Source organism: Stegodyphus dumicola, chromosome 7 (assembly GCF_044657685.1).
Source record: "Stegodyphus dumicola isolate Sdum_Otavi_A_Nest chromosome 7, ASM4465768v1".
NCBI classification, from domain to species: Eukaryota; Metazoa; Arthropoda; class Arachnida; order Araneae; family Eresidae; genus Stegodyphus; species Stegodyphus dumicola.
The window spans coordinates 165,574,619-165,597,988 of NC_140774.1; the positions used below are offsets into that span (position 1 = coordinate 165,574,619).

General features: G+C 34.3%; 1 protein-coding gene across 2 annotated transcripts in view; it reads right to left on the minus strand.

Moving 5' to 3' along the window:
• The window catches only part of LOC118185380 (potassium voltage-gated channel subfamily KQT member 1-like), a 191,094-nt gene extending 181,066 nt beyond the window's left edge, over positions 1-10,028 (minus strand). For both annotated transcript variants that reach the window (XR_015042242.1, XM_085821054.1), the window contains exon 1: positions 9,897-10,028. The gene's annotated coding sequence lies outside the window, so the exon portion shown is untranslated. The remainder of the gene's footprint in view (positions 1-9,896) is intronic.
• Positions 10,029-23,370: the final 13,342 nt, after the last annotated feature.

A 23,370-nucleotide genomic window follows, 5' to 3' on the forward strand; every position in this document is an offset into this window, starting at 1 on the left:
AAATAGCGGCCTGCCAAGACAGAAAAATCCGCCTTGAGCCGAGATTTTCTTCCCGTGCGCATCCGAAGATTTTTGTCTCATTTACCATTAAAACGGCTCCATCTTATATGCACGTGCAGTGTAGATACCGATGCACAATACTTTTCCTGTAGATATGGCTAATTTCGGTTTTGTCTTTGTAACAGTACATATATAAATTTCGAACTTTAGTGAAACCTCAGAAAAAAGTAAAATTCGGTGATGAATGTCGTGTTTAATGAAGAATGGACAAACAAGCATTTCTTTGCTAATACAGAGAATAAAGTAATATGTTTACAGTATCATGGAACGATAGCCGTAATTAAGGAGCACAATAGGAAACTACACCGCGAAATAAAACGTAGCGAACTTGGTTGCAAACTTTCTAACGAAAAAAATCAAAATAAAAGCTGTGAAGTGGGTGAAAAGGCTGACCAAGCAACAAGTATGTATAAAGAAGTCATCACTTCAAAACAGCGCTACTGAATAATAGTTTCATGATAGCCTATTACCTTCCTAAACGCAAAAGTCTTCCGGATGGCGAGTTTATTAAGCAGCATTATAGTAGAGTGCGCAAGCGTATTGTTTTCTAATGTGAGAAGCAAATTTGAAAGTATTTCAATGTGCAGAAGGACCTAGTGCGGCGCAATGACCCAGTTAACACGTTGAGTGCCACGGGAATTTATACGAAAATTCTCTTCAGCCCACGCCCGCTGTTCAGAAATGCGCTGGTATTGTGAAATAGCAGCGCCAAGAGCACTTGCAAGATTGTTAGTTGAGATTAGAATTTTTTTACTTTTATATGCATTCAATTCTCTGTGGTTCTTGGTATAAAGCAGACAAAAATATTCAAGCCTAGAACGTGAAAAGGTCAATGGAATCAGTTGAATGTTACTTCAGAAATTGCCGAAGAACAACCGTTTTTTACATTTACCGTGTTTCAATAAAATGCAATAAAACAATGTAACTTTAATTTTATACCGCATTTACCACGGTCAATCACCGGCGACTGATGCGGCTTGAATGGAAAATTCAGTATCAGTCACCGTGACAGATGTAGCACTCAACATGTTAATGACAAACTCACAGTTAAAATTTTATACTTTAATTCTTTCATATACAGTTATTTATATCTTGTTTAGGTAAAATGTTTGTTTAGGCCGATATTTGGTATTATAAGAAAAAGTGAGAATCTTTTATTGAAACTTTTATAGTTTACCACTGGTAGAAATCAAAAACATAAAATGGTGCCTGTTTTTGCTTTTTGCAAGATAAAAATTGAATTGCTAAGCATTAATTTATAGATATTGCTAATTTCCCAACCAAACGCTACCGCAGATATAAAACCTGAAAATTTACCGTACAATAAATTTTACTATTTGAGAAAATTTCTACTATGTCCTAGCAAAATGTAGAAAGTTTATTTAAAATTAATGCTAGTTTAATACTGACTTTATGCGCTTCGCATACGTATTACTTTAAAATTTATGTGCTTCTCATACATATTAATTCGAAATTGAGTTTTGCTAGTTATAAAAATCAACAACCAAGAATAAATACAATGATTTCAGTGAATACAGAAAACGGAGCACTGCGAAAACGTGAATCCAAACTTTCTTAATAAAAAGGATGGAATAAAAACCAAATTAAGTAGCAGAAATTATGTACAGAAAGATCAAGAATCTGGAAAACATATTCTGTACAAAAAGCTAATTTTTGATTCCCCCTGCCCCCCCCCCAAAAAATATAGAGTTTTCAAAGTTTGAATCACGCTGATAGTCAACAGTTTCGGTCAGGGGTTGCGTTTAACGAGAAACGAGATAATGTACGAAGTACAGTAAAATTAAAGGTAAAACTACGAAGTACGGTAAAATTAAAACTAAAATTGAAACATTATACCCTCAATTTATTTTTAAATACTGTGATAATAAAATTTGATAATTTGCTACATGAAACAATGTACGTTTGTTGAATTATATTGCTTGAGCGTTATGCGTAGATACTCCCGAGCAGTTTGCAACTGCTTACTTAAAAAGTCTTGTAGCAAATCAGATGTCCATCCAGTGATGTATAACAGCAGTAGATAGTCTATCACAAAGTTTCTGCAAATTATTCTAAAACCTTGTGAAAGTTAGAAAAGGATATTTTCAGCATTTACTGTAAACACTGAGACTCTGAAATTCTGAGTACCTGCACTTTTGTATTTGATGTTTGATGAATGCATTTCCATTACTACTTCTTCCTTTAAATTCCTGAAGTAACAAAGAGCTGAAAAATGTAAGCAACGCTTCAAGATAGTTGTCTAGTTACTCACAAGTAAACCTTCTCTTCTTTGATACCGGTTTACCGGAAACCATATATTTTCTGAAAGGTTATGTCACAAGTAGAAAAACTGTGAATACTTAGAGGCAGAGGGACAAGCGTTTAGGAGCTATAGGACCCACAAAGTATCAGTAAAGTGTTGGAAACATGACACCAAAAGCCGCTAAAATGCTCATTTCACGTATTTATATGAACTAATATGTTACGAAGGTGGAGATACAATAGAAAGGAAGAAACAATATATGTTGGGATGTTGAAAATGTGACTCGCTATTGACTTCAAATAAAAACTATAACAAGTTACAATCGATGTGAAATTAATCAAAAAAAAAGTGAGACGGGCAGAAAAACAGTTCACAATGGGCACATTTTACAAAAGCGAGAGCCTCACACTTTGCACACTCATCATTTGTCAATGAACCGAAGCAGTAATGCATTGGCGCAATTCACATTCCAGGTTCGTCGTCCAGGTATCCGCCCCTTATAAAAAGCATACTAAATCTTGAACCGAGGAGCGCTGAACTATAGTGAAAAGGGCTGCAGGGTCAGAAAACTCTCGCCATGCCAAATGTGCTCCTACGTCTCGATAATGATTGTGTCCGTTGACAATGCATGAACCTCCAAGAAATAGAGATGTCGTTACAGGAATATGTCCATCCAATAGGAAAAATTGCTATCATATGAGAATTTCCCTGCAATTATTCATGAAGGAAAAGAGGCTCAATTCCTTTAATATTAATAACCCTGCCTCTCATTAAACCTACGTAAGTTTTAAGCTTGAAGTACATGGAAGTACATCTTCCCAAAGCACCTGATTTAGGCAGTACTAACATAAGCTTTTGAAAAGAAAGAAGAAAGCTGTTTAGCGAATGTCCGTTTGCATTTTACATTCTAAGTTCCCATAGTCAATATCACGATGTTTGTGCTATTTTTGCGTAAGCGATCGCATTTTGATTGTAGATTCATTTCATTTTCACTTTTGTGTTATGTTTATCTGGGTGAGAATTTTCACGAAATTTAGGAGCTTTTCTACGATTTTGCGAATATCGAATAATTCCACATTTTTTAAGCTTCCATTGTTAACTTTTTTTATGTTCAAATAATTTTCATGCTACGATTATTTTCCACTAGAATTTTCTCAAAAAGATACTACAAAATAATGTTACTCCAAAATCAAAACCAGAAAATTTAATTTCGAATTACGCCGAAGTCTTGCTGGACTTCACGAACTAAAGTGAAGGCCTTTTGCCTACTGTTGTCCGCCAGTGTCAATAGTTTTTATGTAGCCCAGTTCGAAACCCTGAATTAAGATAGGGAAGAAAATGCTTGACTTTGATAATCAAAACTTCACTTATGCTAGACGCAGAAAAACCACCGAAGTAAAAGTTGGTTGGTTGGTTGATTTTCAATGGCACAAAACCTCGAAGGTTATTATGCGCTAGACAAATGGTGAATAAAATTCAAGATACACAAACACACTGTATTAAATGAATTGGTGAAATGAACCTGAAATGCTGATGAAGGCATGGGGAAATGACTTTGAGAAATGCTCTAGCAAGAGGTGGAGCAGGATAAAAGGAAAATAACTTCAAATCATATGGTAAAGAGAGATGTCTTTTAAAAATCTTATGAGGTTGATGTGGGGATTTCTTCCAATGAGATTATGTTAACATTCGTTGAGTTAAAATGATAATCACTTTTTGACTAAAAGTAGGACAACAGGTTAAAATGCGATTGATTGAAATGGAAACGTTGCAAGTGCCACAAATAGGCTCATTATCTCCTTTCAAGAGATACTGATGTGTCCGTCTGCAGTGACCAATTCGTAGGCGAGTCAGTAGTACATCCTCCTTTCGATTCCCTCTGGGCTCCCAATACTCCAAATTGGGTTTTACCTGCCTTAATTTGTTCTAACATTCCCAGGGTTCTTGCCACCTGGACAAGAGCTTTGACTTTATTTAATTCCGGATGTCTGTAAAAGGGACATCATCAGCATATTTTGCTGCGACGTCGGCGAGTTCATTGCCTTTGATGTCACCATGTCCAGGCACCCAGCAGTACGCAATACCTGAGTTTCTCAAACGGAGGTGTGCCTTTAAAATTTATAAGACCAAAGGGTGGCCAGTATTTGTATTTATTGAATCAAGACCAGTCAGAGTATATGATGAACTGTCTGCTATTCTGCTTAGAAATAAAGGTTAAGGAATTCAAAATGGCAAAAGTTTCTGCAGTAAAGACAGATGCAGCCTTATGAAGTTTACTACTCTTGATTTCTTTATCACAAACAAAAGCTGCCCCGACATGATCATGATTCTTTGAGCCATCAGTATAGTTGGAATAACTGTTTCTATGCTCCAGGAAAATTTGTTGATATTGGAGCCAATGGGCACTGCTCTTCTTACGTCCTCCAAAAATGTTAAGTATGTGAATATTCATTTATTGCCAGGGAGCAATACTGAAAAAGTCAAAGCTTTTGGGATGCAGATTATTTAGGTTGAATTCTTCAATCAGTGAGTGAATGCGAAGATGAAGTAGGATACATGAAGGACGTGCTTGTTAAAAACGCCAGTACTGATCAAATGTTATCAGTCGCACAGGATGTTCGGCCTGTGACATTACTTTATAATGAAGTTCGATGGACAATTGCTTGCGTCTAAATTCCAGAGATGGTTCAAAACAGATGACATATAAACTTTGGAATGGAGATGTTCTGAAAGCCCCACAGCAAATACGTAGCGCTTGATGGTGAACTGGATCCAATTTCAGTAGCACAGAAAGTCTTGCTGATCCATAGATAACACAGCCATAGACAAGTTTGGAGCGGATTAAAACTCTATAAATGCGGAGCATAGAGCAACCCGATGTAAAGGAAAAGGAAGTATTTTATTGAAGCTCATAATGCAGAAAATATAGATGTGTGTGAGGAACAGAAAATATAAATATAAAGTTTTATATTTTTCTCATTACAACAAAATATATGTTCCTTTTATTGTACGTACCAGACAAACGAACAATGAAGACAACATTCTGAACGCATGTTTTGGAGAGCAATTCGCTCAGAATAAAACGAACTAAGTATTAGTTACAGCTAACGAAGTGTTATCCAAAAACACGAAAGAGCTTTTAGAAACCGGAAAATTTTGTTATTGAATTATAATAAGTGTTGAAATTAGGAAAACTTTTATAGCATTCCAGAAGTCATTAGATAACGAGCATTTTTTTAATTAAGAGTAAATTTGATTCTTTTTCGCTCCCTTTTTCAATACGTAAATTTATATAAACAAACATGGTGTACTCTGAAACTTATTAATTAAAAATAATGGATCGACTAACCTTTAGCCGTCTTGTGTTAAGAAAGTGTGTGCCAATAAGGATGAGATTATTGTCATATACTCTATTCTGAAAATTTAGTTGGTGAGTTTATGAGAAAACAAACAAAGACTATCTGCTTAAGGCTGATGCCTTCATAGAGGGCATTTTGAGGGAAAACTGTTTATATTCACATTGGGCAGGTGAAACCTATGAAAACATCTATGCAGCCCATTCACAGCGAGTCGAACGCGGTTCGAACTGCCAATGATAAGCAGTTTGTTCACTTACACAGTTACACACAGTTAGTCACTAGCGAACTTCTTGAATTGGTGGAAGCAGTACAAACACTATATCATATTCACTAGCAGAATAAAAAGCTTACCACAGAATTTTCTGTTAAATGATACGTGGCAAGAAAACGATTTCTGTAGCTTTTGGAAAATGTGATCACAATAATTCAAACTGATATTTTCTACCGAACTTTTAACACCAAAGCAACCGCAGCTTGAATACTTTTGTCCTGGGAAAGATTTCTCTAAGGAATTTCGAAGAATTTGCTTCTGTTGAGCAAACTTGCCTTATCGGTAAGACCCAGAGGGAATACTAAAAGCGTTTTTAGAAACTCGTAAAACTTTTCTTAAGCATATATTAAAGACAATGCGGAAGATCTCATAAATATTATCTTAAGCAAAACAAAAAATTTGGGATCTAGGCTAGCAGAATGAGAGTTCATTTAAAGTCATGATTAAGTTTCAAATGTTAAATCTTTAGGATGAAATTTAAATAATTTTCTTAAAATTTTAAATGAAAAATCGCTAATATTACGTTTATGGATGCATTTCCTTACCATTTCAACTCAAATTAGAATTTAAATATTAAACTTCTATGTATTTATGATTTTAGGTAGTTTATTTAAATTAAATATTTAAAAAATGGACATAGTTAAATAATTTCAATTTTTAATTTAAACACGTGACCTCAAATAACAGAATATCGATTTACTTTCATATTATAAAATTAAGAAAAGAATGTTAAAATTTAAACTTAATTTAGTTAGAATTAATAATTACACCGAGTTAAGAAAAGCTTAAATTTATTCTGTGAATGTAACAGATATACCCAAATAAACTTCATTGTGCATTTTTACAGTACATGATCCAAGATTGTTTCTTTATTCAAATTTTTGAAAACATTCTGCTGTAATTTAATCTATTCTTATTTTGTTTCCGTAAACAAAAGGAAACTAAAATCAAGGCCAATATTTGCTTTAGTTTAATGTTAAACTTTAGTTTCGGAATGTATAGTCAAAACTAAATCCAAAGAAGGTTCAACAAATTCAGCAAAACATAACTATTAGAACAAAAATTAAATCCTTCATCCAACAAATGCAAATGTATATGCATTTTTAAATTTAGTGCTTCAATTTCACATGCGTTAATAAACAACCGACAGAACATTTCCTTTATTCCGACTTTAAATTAATATGCTAAAATTTAAAAGTATAAATATAAAATACAGTTGAGAATTAAATTACATGCGAGATTGTTCAAGGGCAAATTGTTGATTCATTAATAAATGAGTTGCTAAATATAGCGGGTTGTCAAATTATACTGCACATGTCAATACTGAATAACAAGTAAGCTAATGAACAAACCCATTATCCTTTCGTTACTCGAGAAATATCCAGGTGATATTCCAGTTCCGTCGATGTGTTTGTGAGGGATGGGCAATTCTATCCATGTGTTGGTGAGGCCTGGAATTGCATGCGAGGTGGATGTTATGACTTGAGTAATTCTGCACCGTAATGCAGCGATGTTGTTCACTACTTGCTTCACTATGTCTGATAAAAGTGGTCCTTTATATAACGCTAGAAGTAGTAGAAGTTCAGTGGTGTTATGTCCGATGCTCGCGGAGACCAGTTTATGGGACCATCACCCCGATCCATCATCCCAGAAATTGTTGTAACCAAATACACATAGACATATAACAACCCAATGAGGTAGCTCACCAACTTGGAGGAAAATTAAGTCCGGAATGTATTGAATCTATGGCAGAACAAATAACCTCAACATATCAAACTAGGTATTGGCTGTAATAATCTTTCCACTAAAAAAAAAAAAAAAAAAAAGCCAATGATTTTATTGTGCATAAGACCGCACACCACCTTCAGCTCAGGGCTGTCTCTGGTGGTCTCAAACACAGCGTAGGAGTTCTCACCTCCCCCCCTCAGATTCCAGCACTGTGGAGGTTGACACAACCATTCAAATAAAATGTGGCCTAATCTGATGAAAGGACATTTTTCAGACAGTCAACATCTTTCTCAATCTCAGACAGCATGGCAGCAGCAGTCACAACGAGCACTGTAACCCAACAAACAAAGCCCGCCAAAACTTAAGATCGAACCTAGGTTGAACTTCCAATCTTATACGAATTCAGGAAATTTTACTCGGCCAGTAATGGAGGCCCTCACAAATAAAAGTGTTTTTTAAACTAGGAAATAATAAGTCTTGAATTTATTTGAAAGAAAAAACACCAGTCTACTCTCTAAAATTCGGTCTTAAAGTTAGATTTAGCCGATTTCGAAAATGCATTCGATGCCTATCTGCTTAAAAGGAGCACGATTTAGCGCTAGTTATGGATAAGCGTGACATAACAAAATACTCATAAAATCGGCGCTTTCTCTTGATTTAACTCGATTGAGACTGATGAGCCATCTTTTATTTTTATCGGCAGACTATAAATTAAATGTTATCACTTTATTTTTATCTTCCTTTTCGAAACAAAATGATTAAAATTTGGGATCTGCCATCCACAGAATAGCAAGTAGTGGATAATTATAAAGTTATGAGATACTACCATAAAAATAGCGTATGTTAATGGACGCGATATAGTCAGTTGCATACGACCGACAAAACAGTAATTAATTGGAACTATTATTTGCACTTACAGGATTCTAAACAGAGCTTTCGGTAAAATGTAAGGGCCCAGCAAAATGGAAATCGACAAGGCGCAATTTTCTTCAAAATTTCCACAGGAACAATTAGCGCTATCTTGGCGGTAGCCAACTTCTATGGTCGATGGGACAGTACGTAAATACCATTAGCGTTTACAAAATTTAACTGCCTTACTGAGAATCGAAGTTGCATAAATCTAAACAAAGATCTTATCAGTGTGTTGCGATGTCACGTTTCTTCATTATTGGCACTAAGTCGCAGGGTCCAGTGGAAATTTTTGTGTCCGAAAATGATTGACAAAAAAATGCGTAAGCACCAAAAAGGTAGGAAAATAGGATATAACTCAGTACGATGAATATAACACACAATATACACAATAATACACTAATATAATACGCAATTTACCTGTATTTTCAAACATTTTAAGCCGGGAAAGAAAAAATTTTCTTCATTGCGAAAATTAAATCAATAACCAAAATAAAAAAAAACACTGCAAATAACGAAAGAATAAAAAATAAGAAAGGAAAAAATTCAGAAGAATGCAGTTAAAAAGAAATTTAGTTATTAGAATACAATTAACAAAAAATTAAGTTATTAGAATATATCTGATAAGAAATTTTAATTAGAATAAAGTATGAAATTAAGTTATAACTAATTAGAAATTAAGTTATATAAATACATAAAGATTAATAAAACAGAAGATGTGCGCTTGATGCATTTTTCAGATGAAACAATTTTAATGATTGACTTAATTTATAACTTCTGGATTATGCGCAATTAAGTTATGAACCCGAAACTCTGTTATCGTTGCTGTTATCCCACGCACATTTTATATTTCCAGTAGAAATTCCGTTTTACACCGATGAATTCTAATAGTAATGCTTCCATCGTTTTGCCATAACTTGTTTCAACAAGATCCCGGTAAAGAAACCGGTTAATTTTCTCCCGTTTAAACGGAATTGTACAGTTAAACGACTTAGGAAACTAATGCACTGTAATGATGCTGACTATTTTGATATTTGAAAACTTTTAAACACTAATTTGAAAATTAAGTCTATAAATGCTCATACAACCAATTTATCGCCGTATCAAAAATATTTTGAAGAATATCATTTAACAGGATGTATCCTATCCTAAAATTTGTATTTTAAATACAAGAATTGCTTAAAAATATTTGTCCTAAGCATTCACTACACATTAAAACAAAATATATTCAAGTAAAGTAAAGCTCAATGAGTGTATATTAAGTATATATTCAAGTAAAGCTCAGTGAGCTTGTAGAAAAGCCTACCTGTTTGAGCAATCTTCGGTTGAAACGAGCGGAATGCTAACTAGGCAGATAGACACTAGACTCTCAAATTCAGCAGTTTACTCTCGAAAGCGTCCCGCTCATAGACGCGTGACATCATCGCTTAACATTGCCAGATTCCACAAACGATGTACGGTTTCGGAAAGTATTTCATTCTCAATTTATGCGCAAACAGGACTGAAATATAACCTCTGTATGGATGATAGGAACTATTTCACGATTATTGAGATGAAATAAAGCGCTAAAAGTTCCAGTATAAATAGGAGAGCGCTGTTTTCATATTAGAGAATCATAGCCATATTTTCACCGTTTCTTTAGCAACAAACTGATGTAAAAAGAGCAAAGAAGAAAATTTGAGTGGATCTGTCATGTCGGGCTGTTCACACAAGAAAAAAATTCATGCTTCCTTAAATTTTAGCTTATCTCCTGAACCGCGAAATTAAATGTTCAGTTACAAGAAATTATTTCTGAATTTTTTCTTATCAAATAATCAATGAAAAGTAAATTTAAATATAAATAACTGTAATATAAAATAGTGCTTAGGTTCTTGAGAAATTCCAGGTTACGCAAAGCCTTGATGCAGTGAATTTTCTTTAAGATGACCACACACGGTTCCAGACGATTTTGATCTTCTGTAAAAGTGCTCGCGTTACAAAAGTGAAAATCAATAAAAATATATATAATTGTTTCATAAGAATAAATTGAATTTAATTAAAATTAAATTTAAATACATATTTAATTAAATATTCTTTGCGCCATTGCTGCAAGGAATGAAATTTAAATTTAAACAAATTTAAATTCTTAACAAATACGTATAAAAGTAAAAAAGCAAATTTAAATTCTAAAAAAAGGAAAAAAGCCAAAATAATTTTAAATAATTTTTAAAAAAAATGTGCAAACATGTAAAAGATTTAATTCTCGAACTAATCTACAATATCATTTAAATTCAGAAGCATAAGCAAATCAAATTGGTTGGAGAGTTAGGTTTGGAGGCAACTTCCCCTTGATAAGTCTATCTCCTGCCTACTCTACGGTCATTCACATATGCATTTTTTTTAAAAAAATTGTTTAATTTAATTTTAATTTATTAAATTAGTAGATTTATTTTCATGGATAGATTTTGCACTTGATTTACTTATGCTTCTGAATTTAAATGATATTGTAGATTAGTTCGAGAATTAAATCTTTTACATGTTTGCACATTTTTTTTTAAAATTATTTTAAATTATTTTGGCTTTTTTCCTTTTTTTAGAATTTAAATTTGCTTTTTTACTTTTATACGTATTTGTTAAGAATTTAAATTTGTTTATATATATATATATATGCTTACTATTATCAGAAGTAGTCATGTTAGGAAGGTGGCCATCAGGAAAGCGTTTCTTAAATATGATGACAGCCAGCCAGCCGCCAAGGGTACTTACGGAAAATCCCATCGACCACAAGAGACGGCGCCAATCGCGCCAAGCAAAAAAAAAAAAAAAAAAAAAAAAAAAAAAAAAAAAAAAAAGTTCTTTTCTTATTCTTCTTTCAAATTTATAGTATTATCATTTGTTTAAGATTCCATAACTTTGGAAATATTGAACAGCATGTTCTGTAGTAGGCAGGTCCCAAATTTTAATCATTTTTTTTTTTCGAAAATGAGTGATAGAGGGGGGAAAATGAGTCCTTATTCAAAAATAATAACTAACACGTGTAACCAAGGTTACACCAAACCGCGTGTTTGAAGAAGACTTTTCCATTTTGGGCGAAAAATTGTGTAGTTTGGCGTCTTTTCATTAATAGGCAAAAATGATCGACGGGATTTTCCGTAAGTACCCCTCCGAGCGGTAAAGTCGCCGAACACTGGTAGTTCGATCCAGGGCTCGAGTTCCGGGGAACGGGTTGGCTGCATGGACGTTTTTATGGTTTTACTGTATGGGTAACATGGATACATGCCAGTTTCCTCTAAAAAGACCTCCATGGGGCATCCCTTCCCTTTTGTGTAGTGCCTAATCGCGTAGTATGTAATAAGTAAGAAGTAATAACATATATGATGAGAAACAGTATAGAAACTAGGATCAGGGTCTGAAACCTAACAAGATTAAGGGTCTTCATAAGGATCATAAATGATTTTATTAGAAATATCTATCTTGAATCTAAAATCATTAAAATAAAAATCAGATATGCTGAATTTCTTCTTCATAGTATCCTAAAACGCGTTTTCTTTATTGCAGAAATGAAAAAAACAGCAGCTAATATGTTCATGCCGATTTTTTTTAAAGAAAAGTAGCGTATTTTCTCGTATTTTGGCTTGTATTTTATTTCAAAGATAACTGGGTAAGTTCGTAGGATGAAGCCAATATTCCTTTAAGCTCTCTTTTGGATATTTTGTTTCATGCGATGGAAGATTTGTTTTTGGAAAACCAATTTCCAATTGACGAAACAAAAATTCATGTTCTTCGGCATGTTTTTAAGGATAAAATTTTAGCTCCAGAATTTTCATCTACTCTCTAATTTTCTGAGTATATATACGATTTAGTATACCAAAGATGACCAAGACATCATCTCTGATACACTATATCGTATATACGCTCAGAAAATTAGAGACTGACCTTGGAGATGGGAGCTGCATAATAGAATTCGTGAAACTTCGAGTCTCGCAACTGAAGTTATCTTGAGCTGAAAATCCATACTTCTATCGCTTCAAAAATAGTCAGGTTTTTGAATATAAAAAAGCTTTAAGTAAATTAATGAGAATTTTGCATTTTTTAAATGCTTTGATTGCATATAAATATAAATAAATAAATTTTATTTCTTCTGTTCTGGGTTTAAAAATGTTAGCCCCAACAAAATATAAACTTGAAATTATTATACAATGCAATTGAGCGTTCCGCAGGAAAACCAAGCATTTTCTTTTGGTTTCGTTTATTTCTCTTCATTCATAATTGTTGTCTGGTTTAGGTAGAAGTAAACTGAAATCGAAAGAATATTTATTGTTCTTAATGAATGCAATAATGAAAAATATTTTTCATTTCAGCGAAGAATAAATCACTAATTTTAAAAACAAACTGAGTAACTTTTCTTTACTTTTATCTCATACACAATGTTTTCCCACAATGTTAGCATAAGAACCAACATAATGAGATCAAATTTAAATATTTGAATTGATTCATTAGATGCAAACTGGATAAGTCGAATTCTGTTTTATCTCATGTTAGGACATTTGAATTCTCAGATTTCGCGAATCTTCAGGAAGAGTTTAAATCCCAGCGGCATGGGGGCACTCTAAATGTATGGCGAGCCGAAAGACCTCTCGTGCGGTTTGGTGATAAGGAAGGGGGGTTGATCCGAGTGTTTCCCAGGGGTTGTAGATGGGGTGGGAGACCTTTGAATAACCCCCCGGATTGCTATCCCTCAAAACTGGGTTGGAAGTAGAAGCACAAACTCCTTGAGGTTCTGGAAACTATTCTTCCAGGAAATATATGGACGAGACAACAACACCAATTATTGTTATTGTCATCATTCGAATTATCTGAATGATAACCTAAGAAGTCGTTAAACATTTTAACTTAAAATTTTGGAATGACTAGTTTTACTGATGCCCAGTATACAAGAACAAGTATATAAGAACTCACTAAAATAAGAAAGCGACTGCAATTCCAGTGTTATCTGAATCCTCAGAGTCGCTCATGATGGCTCTAAGTGCTCCATCGTTTTAGTACGGCATCCAGCGAAATCTTCCAGATTTTTAAATAATCAGTAAGCTGTGTGTTATCGAAAATTTTCGACACTATATCTGGAATTGTCACGATAATTCTGGACACAAAAATCGTACTATTAATACATCAAGCAACTCAAGCTGAGGTAAAAATGCATAGTAGCTCACATATCTGGTCGAACCTTCAGCCAAAGCAGTTGAATTTTGAGTTGCTTTTCAAATATAGGATAAATCAAAATTAATGGTAAAAACATACATGCACTACTGTAATGAATTTGTTTTTTATAAATACAGATATAATACGAAAGTTCAATCTCCAAATTTCTATCATCTGTTGATGATGACATAATACATACTATGATGTTTAGACATAATACATGCATTTTTGTTTCTGCCTTTTCACCTTCTTTTCTCCTATGTAGTTTTCAAAATATATGTTATATTTTATATACGCCTGTTTGATGATTGACCAGATAGATCTGAGCTCCAAGTTTGATGGCAGCGCTATCAAGACTTCCAGTTAGCTTTGAGACATGCCCTATAGGGAAGTCATACCTTAATCTTTTAATGGCAGAACAAGTCGCATATATTTGTGTAATTTGAAGCTCAAGGTTTGAACCAAAGATAAGTGTCCACTTGAGTTCTCTAGACAACGGCATTTTGGAAAGACAAGTGTTTGAAATGGATTCTATAAGCGTATGGGCTACTAAGCTTCGTAAAGGAAGTGTTAGGCTCACAAGATGAATGAAAGTTAGGAAGCCAGAAAATAGCAACTGATTAAAGAAGTGCAGTGCATACGCCAGAGTAAGGGTAACCATGCAGGTGCACCGTAAGAAACATTTTAGGGGTATCGGGCGGCAAAACAACTAGCGTTGATGCTACTCCAATGCAATAATTATAACTTGGTAGAAAGAAAGAAGATTGCTGAGCAGGATGAGAGAAAATATTACATTTAAAGCGGTTTCACTATCATTAATATGCCTTAAGAGAGAAATATGTGGCCAGTTGCTACCTCATTACTTGATGCAACCTTACTGAAACGAAGATTTGATGTTGAAAATGAAAAATTTCCATCTAATAAACAGCTATCGGCAAGACGTGAATTAAGAACTTTGACCAAAATTTAAATCTTTGTCAATCCTGCGAAAACGCCCACTAGGATTTAAAAACGGTACGGTAGCTCAGAAGTTCCGTAAGTTTGGCGACCACTGGTTTAGAAGATTCATGATTGAAACAAAGATTCTGGTGTTACGGAAGATTTCCAGAGCAATTTCTGCTGTGTGTGGAAAATATGCAATTGAAAATCAATTGACGGGTTCCATGCTAGATGATTTTATCGATGCCTCACAGTTCGGTCACTCAATCCCCTTTTAATAAGGAACATTTGAACAACCTGATCCATCGTGATCCACATCAAATAATTTAAACGTTCATCTACTTTGAATTACTCTACTATGTTCATGCAGCAGTTTAAGTGAAAATATGAAATAAAGAATATGACATCATCATCCAACATCGACAAAGCCAGACCACATGCGAAAAAAATGACAAAGGTTCCACAGTTTAATTGAGAGGCTTGTCTACACTTGGTATCTTCCTTAGGTATTGCTCCTAGAGATCATCTTTTCAGATCACTGATCTACTACAAAAGGTCCATCAAAAACAGATTTTTTTGGAGTGAGTTTTACGCATCCAAATCAAAATACTTGCATTTGTATGATTTGTGGTTTATGCAACATATTAAGATTATAGGATTGTCTATTATTTTAAATGGATCCTACGGTGGTCAAGTGATGATAACCGTTAAATACTGGTAGTTCGACCTGGGGGAGAACCCAGGTAAACGGGCTATCTGCGTGGTTGATATGAGCTAGTTTTCCCTAGAAAGTCCTTCGCGAAGTCATCCGTCCTCATAACCTTCGTATGCTTTATTATATCCAAACAACTATAATTTTAAATCCAGATATCGTTTTATTTAATACCAAAGAACTTTTTAATTATAAGGAAGTAATCATTTAACCTATCGCCAAGGGAAAAGAAGATTTTTGAAAGACCATCCTTTGCATTGACAATATTTGTTGAAAGACAATAAATATTTGTAAAAACGTGAGGAATTTTCTTCTTCCTTACCGCAAGCCTTCATGGTGTATTGGACGACAGTTCGGCTCGAGATGTCTGGAGTTCTAATCTTGGTGACAGCGCTGTAATGTTTTATGCTAGTGTTAAAGAGTATCTAGTAACTGTTCTTGTTCTAAAATATGTACTGTCCAAAAATACTCAGTAACTGTACATGTAACATACCAGAAAACATTGAAAATGTCCGTAAAGGTCGGTTATAATAATGCTCAAATCATGATAAATCATATTAACATAATTACCAATATATGTATTATTCAAAGCAAGATTTTGCGGGCCAATATGTTCTTTTAAGGAACTTTCCCAGGAGATTTCACTTTGATTTTAAAATTCGATCTCATCACGAATAGAAATTGTAAAGCAAATTAAAATGTCTGATGAAATGTTTGATTTAAAAACTTGATATCATTAACAAATGTATAATAGTTAAAAAAATCCACTAATTTTTGAAAAATCTCAGTATTTAATAACTTATGTGCAGGTTCCGAGAAATATTCACCTGGAAGATAAAATTTTTCATCTGGTACAAGTATCCAAATTATACTGTTTGAATAAGGGTATGTCAGAAAAATTCACCGCTCAATTAAAAAAATTCTTTTAAACTCGTTTTGAAGAGTTTTATTGTTATTGTTATTATACATTGCAGTCTTAAATGTAAGGCGCTTGAAAATTTCCGATTGAATTGGGTCTGTGAAAAATTAGTCAAAAATTAATTTCAAGATTTGAGCCAAACAGAGGAAAGAAAACCGTATAAAAACTGAGATTTTAGTAAAACTCGAATTACTATGGGGGCAGGCCTACTGAAAGAAGTTTTCAATCAAAAGAGGCCATTTATGGAGAAATGATAACAGGTCTGAGTAAAGGGAAAAGTAATTTTTTGGACTGCTTCGAAGACTTATCATTATATTTCAGCACCTGTAGAATATCTCATCATTTCAAGTAGAACATCAGCTTCCTATGAAAATTGCCAAAACAATGAAGAAAGTATTATTTACTGAATTTGACACAGTTTTTTTGGAGGGTGGAGGGAAGAGAGGACTGCATAGTGTATCTAAACATTTTCCGCAGAAAAGAATCCAGTTTGCGAAAGCATAAAATCTCCTCTGCGGGCACTATTTTATTTCTAACCAAAAACAATAACTCAAACAGTGTTTGTTATTGTTTTTGGTTACAGCAGATTAATTTATTATCGTTTAGAATTTACATGGCACACTTCCAGAATGTATGGTAATTCCCTTACTTCCCCCCCACACACACAAAAAAAGAGGCTCGATTTTTTTTTAACCTTTCGCGACCTAGCGTAAATGATTTGTTTTGTGGTCTTTTTTGTCTACTTCAAGCACTTTACTTACATCTTTTAAAGGGATTTTGAAATACTTTTTGTTTTGAAGTATTGTTATTGAAGTTTTATTCCTTTTCGCTCTGAGAGTTCAGATGATATATTTCGAGATGACGGGAATAATGCAGTTGAAAGACAGAAAAGAAATATGCTCTTCTGAAGTCTAAACTAAAGTAAAATCGAGTCTTAAATTTAAAGCATGTTTTATGGAAAACTCGAACAATTCAACGAAGGTGAAACTGTTTTTTGTAAAAACATAGATATTATGATGATGATAGTTCATTTCCGTCCATACTTCGGAAAGAACATCTATTGCGATGTTGTTAATTGTTTGTGTAATTCTCCCTTTGAGGTGGTCAAAATTATCAAGTCGCTTACTGTAAGTCATATTTTTGACAAAGCCACAGAGGAAGAATTCTAATAGAATGAGATCAAGACATCTTGTGGGCCATGGTGTAGGCTATTTCTGCATATCCACTGCCCTAAAAGCTCGACGATTTAATTCGTCTCTTACAAGATACGTTAAGTGAAAAAGTGCTCCGTCTTGTTGAAAAATTCTGCAACTAAGTATTTTCCATTTGCTCTATTTGGGAGGGGGAGGGACAAAAAATCTGTAGCATGTCCAAGTACACACTGAATTGATATTAATTCCAACAAAGAAAAAAGGTCCAAAGTCCTTTTATTCATTAGTCAACATCAAGCATTTTTTAATTTAAGAGAATTTCACATGCAAATGTTCAGATGTCCTACGCAGTATCATAAAAACACATGCATATAATCCTTTTGAGCAACGTAATAAAATAACATTCAAAGATTTGAACATCACTATTTATTCCCGGGGAGAATATTAGAAAAAATTTTAAAAACAGTTTCATTTTTTATTCAGAAGATTAGAAAATAGTAGATTCAGTAGATTAGAAATGGTACAAAACTGTCATCATTACTTTTAAACCTAAAAATCAAAATTTCAAGGCAAAAGAGTCAATACAGTACGCCAAATGAGTGATAAAGAAAGTGTTTATGTATGCTTGCGTGATTGTTCAGAACTTATGGCAGCCTCAAATTGCTAGTAAATGTTGAAAGTGTATCTCGTTGAATGCTTATCATTGTTCTCTGGAAACACATCTAATTTTGTAGCTGTAAATGCGCTGTTTTACAAAAAAATATTTCAATTACTATTCATCGAAACTACGCTGCTCGGATTCTAATGCAAATTCGATGTTTAGTCAACATTTTTATGGCCTCTTAAAAATACATCTTTGTTATTTGTGCCCCATCTCGAAGTTAGCCCGAATGAGGTTATAAAAAAAAAGGATGCATAAAATAATTCTAGATTACCTGAATACTGAAGACTAGAAATTTTGTTTGATGCGAAATTTATACGAGAGTTTAGAGAGTGGATGGTTTTGTATTACAAGACAAGTCAAATAATTTATTTTTTCTTGACGTTTTTTAATATTTGTAGTTATTATGTCTGAATCGTATTAGAAATTTGTGCAGTTTTGGAAAGGATAATACATATTAACATAATTGATTTCTTAGAAAATGAACACTTATATTTAATTTGCAGGATATTCTCTCAACCTAATTAATATTTAATTAATCTACAAATAAAATTAAGCCTTTGTCTTAAATTTCAATTCTTAAATTAACAAAATAGTTAAATTTTCGAAAGCTGAAGTCTTATTCAATAGCACATTTCCTCCTTTGATTTAACTGTTGTTATCTTTAAATATAGTTTTCTATATTTCTGCTTCAACCCCTTAAAAATCTTTTCCCTAAATTGTTAGTTGATCTACATAAATTAGGATTACATTGATTAAGCATTTTAGTTCTTTTCCCAATTTTTTGTCCGTGATTTAAAAGGAGCTGACGATGGCACGGTATTCCCAAAACATGTATGAAAACGTTCTATACAGAAACAACTGCAGATACCAGGCTTCTGTACAAATAAAACATAACTTTTTATATGTCCATACTATACTAATTGCCGTATTTTACTAATTAGAATTTTAATGCTATAAGTATCAAAATACCAGTCACTAAAATACCCACCATATTTCGAGAAGTTAAAACCAAAAAAATACCATGCCTTAGTTAAAAAAAATCCATGAAATAATTTAATAAATTAAAAAATTTAGGAAAATTAGGGAGCAGTTACAAAATAAAATTTCTTCTTTCAAATAGGAATGACTACAATTTGAGTAAAACTGTATACCTAGAATTCAACTTTCACTGCATTCGTGAGCAATATGAATTAAAGTCGGAAAATATGAGTTAAATATACCTTGCTGAATCTTACACCTAAATAACTTTGGAACTTACAAAGATTTGAATATTTTATTAATTGCAATATTTCTTTACAAAGCCATATAAAACTTAGATTTTTATTTTAATAGAGCATTCCAGTCCATGGTGTTGGGACTATTTACGTTAAATTCGTTCCGTTATTTTGAGAAATATTTCAGTTGAACATAAAAGCTTAGTACCAATACAAAGAGAAATGAAGCCTGTACCACTTACAAACAGCCTGCATACAATAAATACTCGATATCTGATTTCTAGTCTCTTCTTCCTCTCCAAATTGTTATATAATTTTCTGCTTAACTACTGGTGAGAAATGGCCGAACCCAAGGATCATTCAACCGTTTCACCACTAAGAATGTTGTCCAGAATGCACCACAGGGGCTGTGGTTATACACTGACTACCAATAAGTATTTGGACACCTATGCAAATGACGATATCTGCGGTCCCAAGGTACGCCACGGGCCCCGCCGGTATATATCGTGTAGGAAACAGCATCGGCTTTAGTCGCATGCAAGATGCCTCGCAGTTCGGAGTTCTCTGATTTCGAGAAAGGTATAATTATCGGGTATCGGGTACTTTGTATGTAGTATACGTACAAAGTAGGTGGCTAAGGTACGAAACGTTTAAAAAGTAACAATTCGCATAGACTGCATAAAAATAAAATATACAGAAAGAGCTGATAATGAACAATGTGGCCTGAAACAGATAGCATAGCTTAAATGTGTGCAAAATGTTAATCAATTATACATTACAGGGAAGGAGATAACAATAACATCAGTTACAGCATGCACAACGCATACATTGTGCTACTGAAATAAATAGCAATTACATGGACATTGTACTTTTTTATATATAATGTTGTAGGGTTTATATTTATTTTAACTAACATTTATTTTAAGTTTAAACTATCTTTCCTGTCAAGCCTTACTTTCCCCTGGAACTGCCAATGCCAGAATATGTAAATTTTAGTAGAACGCGCAAGGATTCAAATTATCAGCGGAAGTATTCTGATTTAAATAGAAGGAAACGAGTTCGGTGAGAGTGAGATTCTTACTTAGCGAGCGCGGAGGTAGTTAGCGAGAATTGAAGAACCCCGCGTTGCGGCCTATGTGCTTGGCGGGAAGTTGTGGAAATTGTTCCAGTGAGCATCAAGTCTGCTGAATTAGCAGCGGTATTGTAAAACACGGTGAGTTAGTTATTTTAGAGAGCCTCGTAGTTAGAATCTTGTCTTTATTTTCTTTTCAGGTTATTACTTTTATTTTGACTGCCAAGTGGGCACAGTTTGTAAGCGTCAAGAGGACGCAATTGTAATTTATTACGTTGAATAAAAAGGGACTTAAACCCTTTACAAGACTCTGTGGTTTATACAAGCTTTCACAGTCACCCTTGGTTGCGTGCAAGTTGTAGGCGCGCAACGTTATATTGGCGCCCGAACACTTATCGAACTGAAATGGCCGAAAACTGGATGGAAGCCGCTGGACAACACCAAGAAATGACAACGCAGTTAGAAGGATTTGGATACCTGGTCCAGACTTTGAGAGCATCAATCAAGCCAAACGTCTATTTCGACGGAAAAAATTCGGTGTCCGTATTTTTAGAAGGTCTAGAAAACCACTTTCAGCTCTACCCTGTGCCTGAAAGACAAAAAGTTGCCATCGCCACATCAGCATTAAGAGGACAGGCCGCGCTATGGTGGAAAAATATAGGCAAATTTCTTCTAGGTGAATTTGGAAGCCCGACGTATACATTTGAAAATTTCAAAAAATCGTTAGTAAAGGCCTTCCCCATAGTGAAAGATCGCGCACGGCTGGAAGCCGAGCTATGTAGTTTCTATCAACGGGATACAGCAGAATTGACGGACTTTATTTTACGAAAAATCAAGCTAACGGATATGCTGTATGGGAAAAAACCCGATGCGGAGATAATTGAAATAATATTACCAAGATTGTTACCCGCTGTCCAAGACTACTTTGAAATTAGAAACCCAAGAACATTGCAGGAACTCTTCGAATTGGCGGTGAAGTTTCAAAATCGCAGAATCGCGGAAAGAGCGAGAGGGGAAACATATTCTCAAAGTACCCGAAGGAAGGAGGAAACCAGAAATGGAAATCGCTCATATGGGGGAAAGAACTATCAAGCTAACGCATCGAAACTCGAAGGTCAAGGCCCAAAAAGAAAATTTGAAAATAAGCATCCGCGTACCCAGAAGACACAGATTGAAAGGAAAGCTTTAAACGACTAGAGGGGCCTGTGAAAGGGAGGGTCCAGACCCCGGAAGTTTTAAAAAAACTCTCAAATAGACATTTAAATACAGTCATCGTAAAAAACTCACAGCTACCAATTATACAAGTCCTGGTTGGCGATGTACCAGTAGAAGCCCTCATCGATACAGGAGCAGAAGGAAATTTCATGAGTGAAAAGTTCTTCAAAAAGAATTTTTATAGGATACGACTCTTTAAAACCAGAAATACGGAAATTATAGCGGCGCAAGGAAAAACATGTCACTGCATCGGGAAAGTATCATTAAACGTACAGGTAAAAGAGGAAAATCTCAAAGCATTAATTTTTGTGGTGAAACACCTGCAACACTCTCTTATTTTAGGTATGGACTTTTTAAGGGCCGCGAGGGCCAAATTGAATTTTCAAGATAGTTCCGTGGTGCTGGAGATGGACCAGAGGGTGGTGGAACCGGTGGAGACACCTGAATTGGACCTTAGCCATTTGAATGACCAGGAAAGTAAAGCAATACAGCAAGTGGTGAGTAATTTTTCTCATTTGTTTTCAGAAAAACCAGGAAACTGTCAGATCGTGACTCACAAGATTCAATTAAATGCCGAAAAACCTTGTAGGACTAAACCGTATCGCTATGATAAACAAAAAGACTTAATCATCGAAGAACATATTCAGGAGATGTTAAAGAATAAAATAATAACGCCCATAAATAGTGAGTACGCGAGTCCAGTCGTACTATGTAGGAAAAAGAACGAGTTTCCTCCTTCGGATAAAAGGGCTTGGAGGTTTGCTATCGATTACAGAAAACTAAATAGCATTACTAAATTTCCAGTTTACCCTTTGCCGGTTATAGACGAGATCATTAGACAGATCAAATCGACAAGATATATGTCTACTTTGGACTTAACGTCTGGCTACTATCAAATAGCTATGAGACCCGAAGATATACACAAAACCGCGTTTATAACAAAATCGGGCACTTATGCATTTTTACGCATGCCCTTTGGGTTGTGTGGGGCCCCATCAACATTCCAGAGAGCCATGGACATTGTTCTAAAGCCTGTCCTAGGAAAATCAACTTTAATTTATCTAGATGATATAATTATAACGAGTAGTACGTTGGAACAACACATTAATGACCTCGAACAAGTTTTTAAATTATTAAAAGAGGCCGGTCTTACAATTAACGCCTCAAAATGCAAGTTCGCAACTAAAGAACTTAAATATCTCGGTTATAAAATTTCGCAAAAGGATATAGAAACGCAAGATTCAAAAACAAAAGCTATTAAGAATTTCCCACCGCCCAACACCGCCAAGAAACTTTCGTCTTTCCTTGGATTATGTTCTTATTATCGATCTTTCATAAAAGATTTCGCTAATATTGTTGAACCACTCTTAGTAATCAAAAGAAAAAAGAGTAAATTTACGTGGACAGCGGAAGCTAACACAGCTTTTGAAAGATTAAAAGAAGCGCTTATTAATGCCCCTGTTTTAAAATTCCCTGAGGGGGACGAAAACCTGGAAATTGCGGCAGATGCGTCAGACTATGCGGTGGGTGCGGTTCTTATGCAAAATAACCATCCGCTGGCATTTTTTAGTAAAACATTGAATCAGACACAAAGGAATTATACAGCTACAGAAAGAGAAACATTAGCCGTATTAATGGCTGTACACAAATTTCGAGTTTATTTCGGCAAATCGCCAGTAACAGTCTTTTCGGATCATGCGGCTGTTGGTAGACTTT